The sequence below is a fragment of the Danio rerio genome, chromosome 24 (assembly GCF_052040795.2).
Source record: "Danio rerio strain M-AB ecotype USA chromosome 24, GRCz13ab, whole genome shotgun sequence".
Classification (NCBI taxonomy): Eukaryota; Metazoa; Chordata; class Actinopteri; order Cypriniformes; family Danionidae; genus Danio; species Danio rerio.
Genome location: NC_141044.1, coordinates 21370862 through 21385174, shown reverse-complemented (window position 1 = coordinate 21385174; position 14313 = coordinate 21370862). Strand labels below are relative to the sequence as shown.

Genomic DNA, 14313 nt, shown 5'->3' with positions numbered 1-14313 from the left:
CCATCTTTATTACCAGCATTCTCGTCGACTCATTAACTCCACAACAAATAATCATTGGGAAAGTTCTTACTGTATATCTCTCACAAACGTTATGTGGGACCAGCTTCCTTCATGTCTGTCACTGTGCTGTTTATCTGACACAGCCGAGGTGAAGATTGAGGCACACTCTGTCAGGCACATGGGAACGGCGGGCGGGGAGAACTAGCATTAAAGGCACAGGCCACAAAAACAGCTACATTGTGTTCAGAGCAGAAAATTCCAATAATCTGAAAGGTATTATAAATAATCTGATGGATGTTTTGAGCTGAAGCTTCACACACATTCTGGAGACACAAAAGACTTATCTTAAATCTTGAAAAGGGGTGAAATAGATGCGCTTTAACAAATATTAACAATGTATAATTGTATAAATTATAAATTAACTAGAAGCACAATTAAATCAGACTAAAAATTTTCAAATTTGAAAATAAAAAATAAATAAATGAAAACATTGAAATTAATAAAACACGTTTGATTAAATATTGTAACTTAACATTAAGTAAATCTGTTCCAGATAATATTTTAATCACAATATTGGGTTTACAGTATAAATGTCTTTATACAATAAATTATACAGACACCTTCAACATTTTAAGATCTAAATAAGATCTAGACAAATATTTTAATATTAAAATACCATTTTAACTCAACAGCATAGAGTTCAACTTTTTAAAGGTTTTTTTTTTTTGGCCAGTTGCATGTATGGACAGATAAATAAATATGTATTGCACACTGCATAGTACAATTAGCAAGATGTTTTGCCAGTTATTCTGAAGTATAACTTTGTTATGAAGTACTTTATATGGAAACTTTGTAATTACAAGTACATTTTGACAACAATCAAATGTTATGCATAAAATAAAATAATTTTAGTTTCACATAACCACACAATTTTCAATAATGAAACTTTATATAAAGATCTGTTGGTGAGTCAAAAAAAAGCACAGCTACTGTAACTGAAGTAAATTACATTTTCATTATACATGAAAGTCCAACTACACTGCATCTTTCTATAATGATAATTCTGAAAATTTTTAGTGAATAACTAGTTTTGAAGAACATCTTACTTAAAGATAAAGTGAAAAGTTTCAAGCTGCAGCACCGAAAAGACATTTCCATTGATTGTAGTTTCTCGTTCAGGAGCAGATATTTCATCCTGTCTGTTTGTGACAGTACACAGCAAAATATGGGGACCCAAAACAACTCTATGGGTGTTAATTTCAACACTTTGAAAGTGTCTCATGGGGTCCACTCAAAACAGAGTTAAATCAACACTTTCAAAAGGGTTGGCACATTGACACCGAAGTAAGGGTTAATTTTAACTCTGGACAGAGTTAAAAATGTAACTATATTTAACACCGCCTGGTGTATTATATTGTAATTTTATTCAACTCTCTTGAGTGTAAATATGGTAAAAAGGCCAAATAGACTGTAAATTACAAAAGAAAAAACATTTTATTTGAAAACATTCACCACTTCAACAATTCATTCAGTTTTTAAATTGCAACAATGTCAAATATGCTTTAAATGTTTTATTAGTACAGACAGTATCAACAAAATATGTATGACCAGTGCTCAAAAAGGCTGTTTCAGTCCTTTGGTCCAAACTTGATGTTTCATCAGAGCAATTTGAAAGTTTATAGCGTCACTCATAGTTTTCTTATGAAATTACATTTTAAACAACTTGGCGTGCAAATCTTTCACTTCTGGTGTTTCCTTGTCCTCCATACCAAACACAGCAGTTTAAATGAAGGTATAAATGCTGTAAACTTGTGTGAAAACAAACTGGAGCTAGGAAATCTCATCAAGCATGTCCTGTGAATGAAGTGCTTCCCAGCCACAGGATGACCTTTTTATCCATGACGATGTAGCAGCTGCTGATCGCTCGTCTGGTGGTTCCTGATGCACGGATATAGGGTGATGCTCATCTAAGAACTCTTCAAGACTCCAGCATGGCTAAGAAAAATGTTTGAAAACAAATTGCAATCAAATTCTATAATATATTTAAAAGATCATTTCAAGTAAATAAAACATTCAAGAAATCTAAACTCACCTTTTGAAAATCTTCATGATGATCCACAACTTGACTCTCCCAGCTGGTTGAGGTGACAGGATATGGAAAAGTAGAAAAAAACACATACATCACTGTTGGAATCTCCAAAAACAAGTAGGTTAACCACTATGACTAGAACTGGAAAAACAGGCAGCTGTCTGTCCAGAATCCTGAATTTAACACAACACTTGGAGCAAAATTTAGAGGAGCTTAAAATCTTTTATATCATTTAGTGATGCTGACTTCCCCAAAATATTGGCCACAGTGTAAAAAATATTCATAAACTTACAGTTTTCGGTAAGCGTGTGTGTGTGTGCGTGCGTGTTTCTTTACCAGATTCAACTTGTTAGGCCCTTTCAGGTCCAGTATTGACGCCACCTTTCCTGGAGTCTAGCAGATGTTTCAGGTCCAAATATAATCTAAAATATTAGGATAAGCAGAAGAGGAAAAGTGCAAAGCAAAGAGCAAAACATTATTTAAGTAACAGTTCACCCACAATACAAAACTTTTCACCTTCATGTCATTTATTATTCTCTAATGCTCTAATACCCTCTCAGCTTATTGTGAAACAAATACAGAACTTTATCAAACATACCTTCATTATCATCACCACATATGACCAAGAAGGTGTGCTTGGTCATTTCACCAACTCTGGAAATACACCATCCGTCTCTAATCAGCCACCGTCACAGGGTCTTGTGTTATTGTATAGAGAACTGTGGCTGTTAAAAAACAACAAAAAATTAGTATCTAACACATATGCATAACCTTCAGATAAAAAAAGAGAGATGAACATCACAAAGTATGCCTCACATTTTTTCAGATATCTTTTGATTCAGATGTTGATTATTGATAATAAATCTACAAATCAAACCTGTATCATCATTAGGCTGCTCAAATATGAATCAGTTGATTAATTTTACAGACATGTGGCTGTTTACAACGCACTAAATTGTCTTAAATAAAACGGAAATGTTGTGTACAGTACATGCTAAGTTTAGCCTATAGTTTTAAGCACAATATCATGCGGGAGAAAAAGCTTGACTAAGATGTTCCTGACTAACGTCAGACATGCCGAGTTGGGAAAAGTCATTTTCGGGGGATACAGAGTTGATTTGCGGGAGGTAGCGGGAGAGATCAGAACCTGAAGAGCAATGGGGTGACTTGCGCGCGACGTACCTGAAGAGCTGGGAGGGATGCTGTGGAGAGGGGTGTGCAAAGTGTTTAATGACTAGGCGGGAGACGCGCGATTTCCGGGAGATTATCATTCATTTGCGGGCATCTACTTGGGCATCTGGGAGTCTGTGCATTTGCGGCATAACGTTAACGTTAGTCCCGCAACTTCCGGGAGACTTCTGTAACGTTAAATGTCTGAGAAAGTGCAAACGCGGTCATTTAAAGACATTAATGTTAACATTCCGACTTTTAATGGTTGTCAACACTTAATATAATTCATGCGTACGTTATCACGCGAGTCTATGGACTAACGGTATATGGACGGCCACGAATGAACCAGTTTAAAAGGGCCGCGGTGTTTAAAATAACCAAATTAACATACACTAATAACAAACAATCATATGTTTTAGTCAGGAAGCCTTTTACAAGTAAGCATATGTTCATTTACTCACCAGATATGTTTTAGAAACTCTCCAGAGCTCATGGAAACCGTCCTGTATCGCCGTTAGCATCCGGGCAGAGTAGGCTAGGCGCTCCGGGGATTCCCTCGCTAGTTTGCTTCGAATTAAAGGAGAAGTGTCGATTTTATTTTACAAATGGGTTACAACCACAACGCACAAAATGGCATTAAGCGTGACAGAAATGTGTTGAACATGTACATTTGATGTTTTTATGCACTATGTATGCGTGAGCACATATAAAAACATTCTTGAAAAGAAGTCAATAGTAATGCAGTTAAGCTAGATACACAAACGACCATGAATGAACCGCAGAAGTTTAAAATTGTCACTCCATTCTTAAGTTATTAACTTAACAATATGTTTACAACTGTATTTCCTTAAAGAAAGTCAGTAAAATACCAACATTTAGGTAGTTTGACTCACCAAATGGCGTCTGGAAAATTCTTCAGTGACTGTTGCTGCATGAATTCCCGGATGTTGGAAATAACACCACCAAGTGTTGAAAAGATAACTCCTTGATTTCGCACTGAATAAAATGAATTCTAACTCTAATTATATTCATTTATCAAAATCTAACTCTTTAACGTCAACACTTTACTCTGAAATGCTTCAACACCGAGAATTTAACTCTGATAAATTTGCTGTGTACCGGTTGAGATGACAGCAGCCTGAGTGTTATATGCAAGATAAATATAGAATCATTTACTCAGCCCACAGTGCAAAATGTCATTATTTGGATCAATCCGGCTGAGAGTAACAGATCAATGCAGGTAGAGAGGTGTATCCCTAACGCTCTGCCAAAATGGATCAACACACAAACTAAAAGGGGCTAATCCAACCTGACACCCACAAGACTATTGATGGAAGTAGAGAACTGTCACAAAGAGGCTGCACCACAAAGTCACAAACTAAAACTATGGATGCTTTTAAATTATTCATATCAAACCCATATAACTGCAATATATATAGGGCTGCACGATATTGGAAAAAAAACTGTCATATATTGCGATATAAATGTAATTTCACCAAATAATTTGAATAGTATTTAAATTTTAGACCGATTGAGATGGTTCTGAATAAACTATACTGTAATAAAAATAAAAAAAAAATGACCAGCAAAGTTGAATACAACAGAGAAAAGGTGCAAATAAACAATGATTTATGATTTTTGTGGAGTCAGCAAAAATTAAATAATCACATTATAATTATTCATTCATTCATTCATTTATTTTCTTTTCAGCTTAGTCCCTTCATTAATCTGGGGTCGCCACAGTGGAATGAACCGCCAACTTATAAACCATATGTTTTTACAGCAGATGCCTTTCCAGCTGCAACACATCACTGGAAAGCATTCATACACACTCATTCACACACATACACTACAGACAATTTAGCCTACCTAATTCACCTGTACTGCATGTCTTTAGACTGTGGAGGAAAACGGAGCACCTGAAGGTAACCCATGCGAACACGGGTAGAACATGCAAACTCCACACAGAAATGCCAACTGACCCAATTGAGGCTCGAACCAGTGACCTTCTTGCTGTGAGGCGACAGCACAACCTACTGCGCCACAGTGTCACCCATATAATAATAATAATAATAATAATAATAATTGCTTTTATTTTAACAGATTTACACTTTTTTAAACTAAAGTCAACCAATTGCTTTAAAATCAATGGGTTTACAAAATGTTTTAGGTCAACTAAATGCTTTACAAGAAACATGTTTACTCAGCTTTTTTAGAAGTCAACTAATCCCTTTAAAATCAATGGGCTTATTCACTTTAAAAAAAAAAAATCAATGGGTTTACACTTTTTTTTTAAGTAAAATCAACGAAATGCTTTAAAAGGAACACATTTACTCACCTTTTTTAAAAGTAAAGTCAACTAATGCTTTAATATCAATGGGTTTATTTACTTTTTAAAACTAAAGTCAACAAATGCTTTAAAATCAATGGGTTTACTCATTATTTTAAGTAAAGTCAACTAATCGCTTTAAAAGGAATGTTTACTCACCTTTTTAAAAAGAAAAATATTATTATAACACTGTATTGTTTTGACTAAATAATTGCATATTGTACAATTAATCTAAGCTATAAGCGTTTAACTAATTGTGTAAAATTTCCCTCGAAGGTTACAATTTGAAATTACTCCACTATGTTGTTAACTGTAATGTCTGGTCAACTATAATCCAGACTACATTGCAGATCCCTGCAGTGTGACCATTGCAAACTTGTACATTGCAAGGCTGATGCTAAATTGATACTGCTCAGCCCTAATGTATACCCTGACTTTTTAAATATGTATACATTTTAGGGCTACACAATATATCATTTCAGCATCGATCTCACAATGTGATCATTCGCAATAGTTAGGATCTGCAATGTTGAGTCTGTATTATAATTGTTTTTTTTTTGTTGTTAGTTCAGAGAGTGAGGATTTTTAAAGCATTCAGTCATGAGATAATGTGTTTAACTGTATTCACTTTAATAACAATACATTTTATTGACTTGTTTATACAAAGAAGACTAATTACTGTACAGCTTAATACAGTTAAACTCCTTGGAAAACAATAAAATGCAGTGTATTTAAATATTTGCTACAATATGCTACAATAACAGGTGCTGTGCTTTTAAGTGAACTAATACATTTTCACTTTAATTCAATTTTAAGTTTTGAGTTCTGATGATTGTAATTGCCCATCCTAACATTAAAAAAAAATCTATTTCAGTGTGGCTGCATAATATTGTTTCCTGTAAGTCCAAACGTTAAAAAAATATTGAAAAAAAAAAGATGTAATAATTTCAAAAATCCACAACAGGTTTTTTATGTACTGAAATATTCTACTTTAATCCATATTTGCTGGCATTTAGGCTGTGGCGATATAACTTTGCTTGCCAGACCCAAAGGCACACACCTTCAGAAGCAGCAACTCTAAAGTAATATATAAAAAATAAATAAATGCAAAAAAAAAAAAAAAAAAAAAAAAAAAAAAAAAGATAGTAAAATATAAAGACAGACATTCAAGGTTTCATAAAACCTCACTAGAAGTTTGAAATGTAAGTATGATCTGACAAAAGTGACATTCAGTGGAATCTAGTATATTTTGAAAAATGCTAGGTTGTTGTAACCCAGTGTTGGGTCAAATATGGACAACTCAACATTGGGTTATGACAACCCAGCATTTTTTTAGAGTGACATTCATAATGATTGCTGAAGTCTGGTTCTACTTCACTAGAAAGTCTAAAAATCGTCTTTAATGTTCTACTGAAGAAGAAAAACTCTTCAGTAGTCATCTATACCTTGAATCGCTTGAGGTTGAGTAAATGAACAGGAAATGTAATTTTTTGACAGAATGATGAAACCCATTACAGTGTATACCAAAACTCTGCTTACCAACATTCTTTGAAATATCTTATTTTTTGTTCAACAGAGAAAAAAAAAACCTGTCAATTGTTCAACTTTTTTTTCCAAAATATATTTATTGGGTTTTGTTTACAAAAAAAGAAACATTAAAAAATAAAGATTAAAATAAATAAACAAATAGAAGATTTAAAAAAGGTTTAAATAAAAAAAATAATAACAATGTTCAGTACATTTTTGTACCTTGCATTACACAGCTTTCCAGTGTCTGCTGGTTTAACAAATTTGTTAATTGTTGCTGAACTGTAAGACATCTGAACAATACAATAAGACTCAAACAAGGGTTTGAAAGCTCAAACATAAAAAAAAAACACGTAACACGTTGCACGGTCCACCTGGTTAAGAAAGTGTTGAAAGGTAGTCCATATTTTATAAAAATCCTGTAATTGGCAGCTTCTCCAGAGTAAGATTACTAGTCATTTATTTAATCCACTGGCCACAGAATGGCATTTAAGTTAGTTTGTTTTTCCAATAAAGCAATAAAATGCTTCATTGCAGAAATTTACAACTTGTGTTAATAATATTATTTTGGGCAAATAAACAAGAATCTATCCATCCTTCTTTAGATATATCTTCTTAAAGATCATTTTTCCATTCTGATAAGTAGGATAAGGAGTTATCTTTTGATCTCTCTAAAAGTATATTATAAAACATTGAGAGATTACCCCTATCTCTTAAATGTTTTAAAGTGTAATCTTCCATGACAGACAATAATATTTCTGAAGATATATTAGATATTTAAAAAAAATGTTTCTGGGGTATGTCAAAATTTTTCATGAACTGTTGGAACGAGAGCATTATATTTTCCTTGTATAAATAACTTGTTGGTTATTAAACAATGATATAATTTATTTTATAAACTATCACATTAAATGGTAATTTAAGCAAAAATGTAGTTTGCATTTATGTAACAAAACACATTAGAGTTTGGATCAGTTTTCATTGATTAATGTTATCCTGGCTTCTTAAATGTTAATCTGTTCTTTTAATCTTAACTGATGCAGTCTGCAGCTTTTTTATTTCTTAAACAAACACATATAGATGCATCTCATGGTCATGAAAGGAGACTAGATTTATGCACATGAATTGTACAGCTTTGGGATATAAATAGGGTAGACTTCACAGAGCTGTTTCTTCTTAGGTTCATCTTTAGCCTTTATTAGAGTGTACATTTGACATGGCATTGATTCAACTAACTTTTACAAAGTGACAAAGTCTTTTTTTCCATTTAAAGTTGCATTTATTTTTGTCTGAGCTACTCTGTAACAATAACTTTCTCCAGCACAAAGACGTCAATGGGGCTTCAGTCAATTACAGTAGAATGAATTTTTGCATTGTCAGCCTGGAATATGACCACATGATACATCTTCTGATGTGCTTGTTTAGGAAATTAAAAACCACACTCATGCATCACATAGGGTTAAAAGAAAAACATGCTAAAAACATTAAATCACTGCAAAGGGCTTCACAATATATTGTTTATTTTAAAATGATCATTACACAAAATAAATTATTTAAAAAACTAAATAAGATTGCGTTTCTCTAGGGAATCAAAATATTTTAAATTGCAATACTCAATATCAAATATCACGTTTTAAAAAAAAAGCTGGCTCTTAAATGATTGCTTACTTAAAAACTTTTTTTTAAAAACCGGCAGTGTATTTTGTCATTCTTTATTCAGCCTTATGTCATATCAAACCAGCATGACTTTCTTTTATCAGCTGACTTTGAATGTAAACATAAAAGGATAATTTTTGTTTAAGGATTTGGTCTTTTTTCATGCAGTTACAATTGAAGGAGGATGGAGCTTACTGCTTCAAGAGGATACGTGTACTAAAAAAATTGGTTCATCTGACTCATTTTGCATTTTATTATTCTGAAGCCATTTAATAGTTTTATGTGACGAACGTAGGTCTTAGTCACAATAGCTACATTTGCATGCACCCAAATGATCCATTTATAATCGGATTGATGGCTCAATCATGCCGAGCAGCCTTCATGTAAACACCTCAATCAATCCAATTGAGCTCGGTCCAAATTAAATTTAGATTGAAAGGGCTGGTGCTGACCTGAAATAATCTAATCAAGAGACAAAAAACAAACTAAAAATAAATATGTAAACACTAAAGTGTCATTATTTTTCAATAAAAAAATTATTTTAATATATAGAGTGCAATAATGCATACATTTACATTTCTATGAATAGTCATTTATTTGCTTAACATAAAATGGTCAGGATTTAACAATGGGTTATATGCACAGCTAGTGTTTTTCAGCCAATGACTTCTGTCAAAAGGTATGTGATTATTTTAAATTTCAAAAGGTTGCTTTTACAGCATTGATGTTGTAATGTAATTCAAATAAATAGACTTTAGTGTCCACTTGTTTGTTAAAGCGTAAAAAGACACAAAAGACCGTTTAAATGCAGGCCCAGTCATTAGCCACAGAAATTACATTGAAAATACTGGGATAAAATTAATTTCCATGTTTTAAAGACATGGCACGGAAAAACATAATTCAACGCAGTGTTTTTTGTTTGGTCTGATACCCCCTTTATATTGTTTTTTTAGCCAGGCAGATCGCTGTTTTTCAAAGAAATCAGATCTTAATCACAGCGATTTTTAAATCAGATGACAATTAACTGGAAGTACTGGTGCTGGCTGAAGTCTGTGTGCATATAGCCCATTATTCTGACATAAACAAGTTTTCTTTTAAGATATGTCATCAATGCAATTACGATGTAAATAAAATTTTTTAAAAAATGTGCAGCAATGTCTAAACAGAAAACAAAATTATATATGTGCAGAGACACTAGATACCACTATTTAAGTTTAAGTAATTTTAAAAGGATCTATTAAGCAAAAATCTCTTTTATAAGGGGTTAAAAGACAGTTATGTGGCAACAGTGTGTGAATATAGCCAGCCTCTAATGGTAAAAACTAAACCTATTTTTTTAAAATCACACTTCATAAAACAGTCTGCAGAAACACTTTGATTGACATTCTCCTTTTGCACATGTAATCAGAGGGGGAAAGCCTCACATATTAGTGATGATCTCTTCCTCATTTGCACAGACAGCCCTAAGTGAGAAGCAGCCATCCGCCAATACCGTTTTTACACCGTACCCACTAAAGATAATGTCAGCGACTAAGAGGCATTATAAATGTGGCGTTTTAGGATGCACAAAAAACGCTATATTCTTCTTAGACTCCTGTCTTCTGAGATGTTTTAGATCTGCAGCTATGCTAATGCACACAGTAGGTGTTTGTAGTTCCACCCTCTTTTGAAAAAGAGCGCAATCTCATATTAATTTAAAGCAACAGTCACCAAAACAACACAATGAGGTATATGCACATGGACTTTTAATTTACATCAGCCAGCCTAGTTGCTTCCAGTGAACTGTTGCACCATTACAAAATCGATACGTTTAAGATCTAATTTCTTTGAAAATCTGTGATCTTCACTGCCTGATTGGTATATGTTATAAAGTGTCTCAGATTGGAGAAGAAGCACGCAATAAATTCCATTTTGGAATCTGATTGCGTCTTAAAAATATGGAAATGTATTTTACCCCAGTATTTTCAATTAAGTTTCTGCACTAGCCTGCTGTTACTGAAGGCACTTGTGTTTAAATGTCTTTCATCTCATTTTACGCTTATAAAACCAAATTAATGCTTAAGTTTATTTGATGGATACTATTTTAATTACATTACAACATCAACGCTGTAAAAGAAACTTTCTGAAATTTAAAAATAGTCACATCAACCTTTTACCGGAAGTTTATTGTTAGTTAAAAAACACTATCTGTACATATTGTCCATTTGGATCAAAGCCTAAAAGGGGCAGTTTAAAAGAGTAATGAAAAATATTTGTGTGTGTGTTTTTTTATTTATTTTTTTATTGAAACTTCACATATATGCTCTATAGGAAAATCGAAGACTTATTTTATTCCTTGTGAAATGGGGCAGACTAGGTCCCCTTTAAGTTGCCAATGATTCAACACAAAGATGTCAAAATAAAAGTCTTTCCTGCATGAAAAGTATGGAAAAAAATCCACTCATAAGAGGAGAATGTCAACTCTGAAGGATGCACTGATATGAATAAACACAAAAAGCGTGATGTTATTGTTTTCATCTTAGTCTTATTAAAAAAAAAAACGAAGGACAAACTAATACAATAAAAAACTGCCAAGAGTAAATATATTGCTCATGTCATGTAAACATCTTATTGTTAAGTCTTCTACTTTAATTATTATAAATAATCACACTACTTCTGCTCATCTAAACACTGTATCTGTAAACAAAGCAACAATGCATTTAAAGACATCTAAGAGCAAATCCAGTGTTATAGATGTCATTTATAGATGAAATTTGCAGTAAAATCCCTAAACATTTTTTATATTTTTAAAAAGGGAAAATGAACATGCGTTATTATGGGTGTGACGAAAAAAGTTTTCAAGTTTGCAGTATACAACATACTTAGTACAAATTCTGTAAATTAAACTGCATAACCCAAAGGAAACAATGCTAGTCAAAAGTATAAGAGTTGGCTCATTATAGAACAAAAATTATCGTTATGTATGTGAATGATGTGAAATTAGTGTGTTTTGCTAAATCAAATATAATAGTTTGAAAACATTAACAGAGACATTTATGAGTAAAGCACTGTAAAATACCTTGCTTACACAAAAAAATGCAGAAACGGTTTCGATATTTTGGCAAAAACTACATTTTTTTCATGGAAAGGTTGACATTTGCATGAAATTGCTCATTCCTGTACTAGGCCTGTATGGAAATAATACACTGATTACATTTTTACTGAGTTTTCTCTCACATCAATAAGATATAAACTGTGATGTATTCACAACAGCATATTTAGGAATCTGAACAAGTCAATGGTATCTGGATGCAGCCATTATGATGCAAGCTGAGACTGCATGACTCAGCGATGCAATGTCAGACACAATGCACTCAAATGGAGCTAGTGACGTCACTGTGACGGGTAGGGTTAGGGGTGGGGTTAGGTGAGCCCATTAAAAAGCATAGGATGCAGCCCAGATTGCACTGCACCAGGTCTGCATCCAGACCCCTCTCGAACAAGTAGCCAGTGAGTGCAGAGAATAGGCGATTCATTTATTTGCACAGATACAGTCTCACACAGACAAGTCTATTTCTCAAAGCAACTTATCACATGACTTCATTATACTTGGAATGTATGGTATAAGTCATCTGGACTGTTTTAATGATCCCTTTAGTCATTTTTGAAGCCTGACAATTCAAAGTTTATAGTAATGGCATTAAAAAGTTACAGTCCACTTGCTCCCAATTTTTTATTCACGTTCCAGAAAACAAAAATAGTCATACATCTGTGTTTGTTGTATTAGTCGCTTCCGATACATTTTTGAACAAATTGTATAAAACAGATAATGAAGGGATAATTGTAATTACTATCACTAAATTGTTGATGCATTCAGCACAGTTTAAAGGTAATTCTCAGGGTGAACAATTCACAATTATCTTCACAACACAGGGTTGCAGAAGTGAGTTTTGGATTGCTAGTACAGTTGGAAAATCAGCCTTGTCAATGGCTGAAGTAAGTTCTTTCTTTCCTTCATTGTGTCTTTAATTAATTTGGCCCTCGTTGTGTAGTTCTTCCCCTCTGGGTGTTTTCGTAATTAGTTCTATTGACTGAAATTTCAAGGCTTTCTGACTTAGTCTGGGGAAATTCTCTGCTTGACATTAGTTCTTGTTGTACTTTAAAGAAGAGCCAGAGTTCATTCTAAGGTTGAGTGCCCAAATTACAGTTTACAAACTTTAATAACTCCCTCATTATATGCACAAGTAAATCACGCAGCAAGTACTTCTTCGGAGACAGAATGTATTTTTAATGAAAGTCAAACATCATTATCTGAAGCTTTCAGCACTGGTACGATTTCACTCCAATTTCTAACACAGCTCAATACTTCATAAACTTTTTCGCACTTGAGTCCCTAAAGTAAACCTCTAGATGTGTCGAAAAGTAATTATTGTATCACAAAGGCTAGACAGATGAACAAAGAGAAATGGTTTGTTCATAATTCTGACGTTAAGCTAAAAAATGTAATCAAAAAGTACAGCGAATTCAGCGACACGCACTGACTGAACGCTTGACAGCTTGGTTGTGTCACAAAACCTTCAAAGCTGACTAACAAGACAGCATTCTTAAAATCACACTCGCGTTCGGCGACCAAGTAGAAAAGCTGGAATGTGACATTTGACGCGCAGATGATGCTCAAAATCACCTTCTAAGTAGACAGCTCACTAAATAAACAGACACAACATGTGTACAGTATATGTAGTGTACTTACTCCGTGAATGAGTCTTCTTTAGCAGCGTGTGTTCTGTCTGCTGTCAACGAGTGCCGAAGACAAGCGTTCGAGCTAGAGAACATAGTCTGGGGTTTGTTACAGCGGCATCTAGAGGTGGACTGAACACTTAAACTGATTCCTTAGTGTGCAAACAGACAGCTATGAATGAGTGAACGAAAGTTCAGTATATAATATTAAACAAATAAACAAGCGAATAAATAAGCCAAACATTCAAAGAAACGGACACAATAAAATGTAAATAAACACAGTTATTGTGAGAATATACTCTACATAAGCAGACAGACAGACAGACAGACAGACAGATAGATAGATAGATAGATAGATAGATAGATAGTTTACATATATATATATATATATATATATATATATATATATATATATATATATATATATATATATATATATAAACCTATTTAAATAAATAAATAAATAAATAAATAAATAAATAAATAAATACATATTAACAACCGAACAAACTTTGATTTACACCAAGCGATCAGTTTACAATAAAATCTAATATACAGATTTTACAGTGTGTTTTGATATTTTAGCTTTTCTCCCCATGTGCGATTAGTGCAAAAAGGTTAGAGGAAAGCAAGGGATAAAACTCAAACAAAATTAAGCTAACAACGAGTGGCAAAATATACCTAATAACACAAAGCATAGATTTTACAGTGTATCTTTGCTCTTTTGGCTTATTTGTTAAAGGAAAAGTGCAATGCATTCAAATTCAACACTTACTTGCATCTATGATACAAAAATAAATCCAAACCTCATTTTATATATACATTC

The 14313-nt window shown here is 33.2% G+C and overlaps 1 protein-coding gene across 2 annotated transcripts in view; it reads right to left on the bottom strand.

The window, feature by feature from the left end:
- tpk1 (thiamin pyrophosphokinase 1) overlaps positions 1-13555 on the bottom strand; it is a 163464-nt gene extending 149909 nt beyond the window's left edge. Inside the window, exon 1 of one of the 2 annotated variants that reach the window (XR_015524385.1) lies at positions 13501-13555. The gene's annotated coding sequence lies outside the window, so the exon portion shown is untranslated. 2 annotated transcript variants of the gene reach the window in all.
- Positions 13556-14313: the final 758 nt, after the last annotated feature.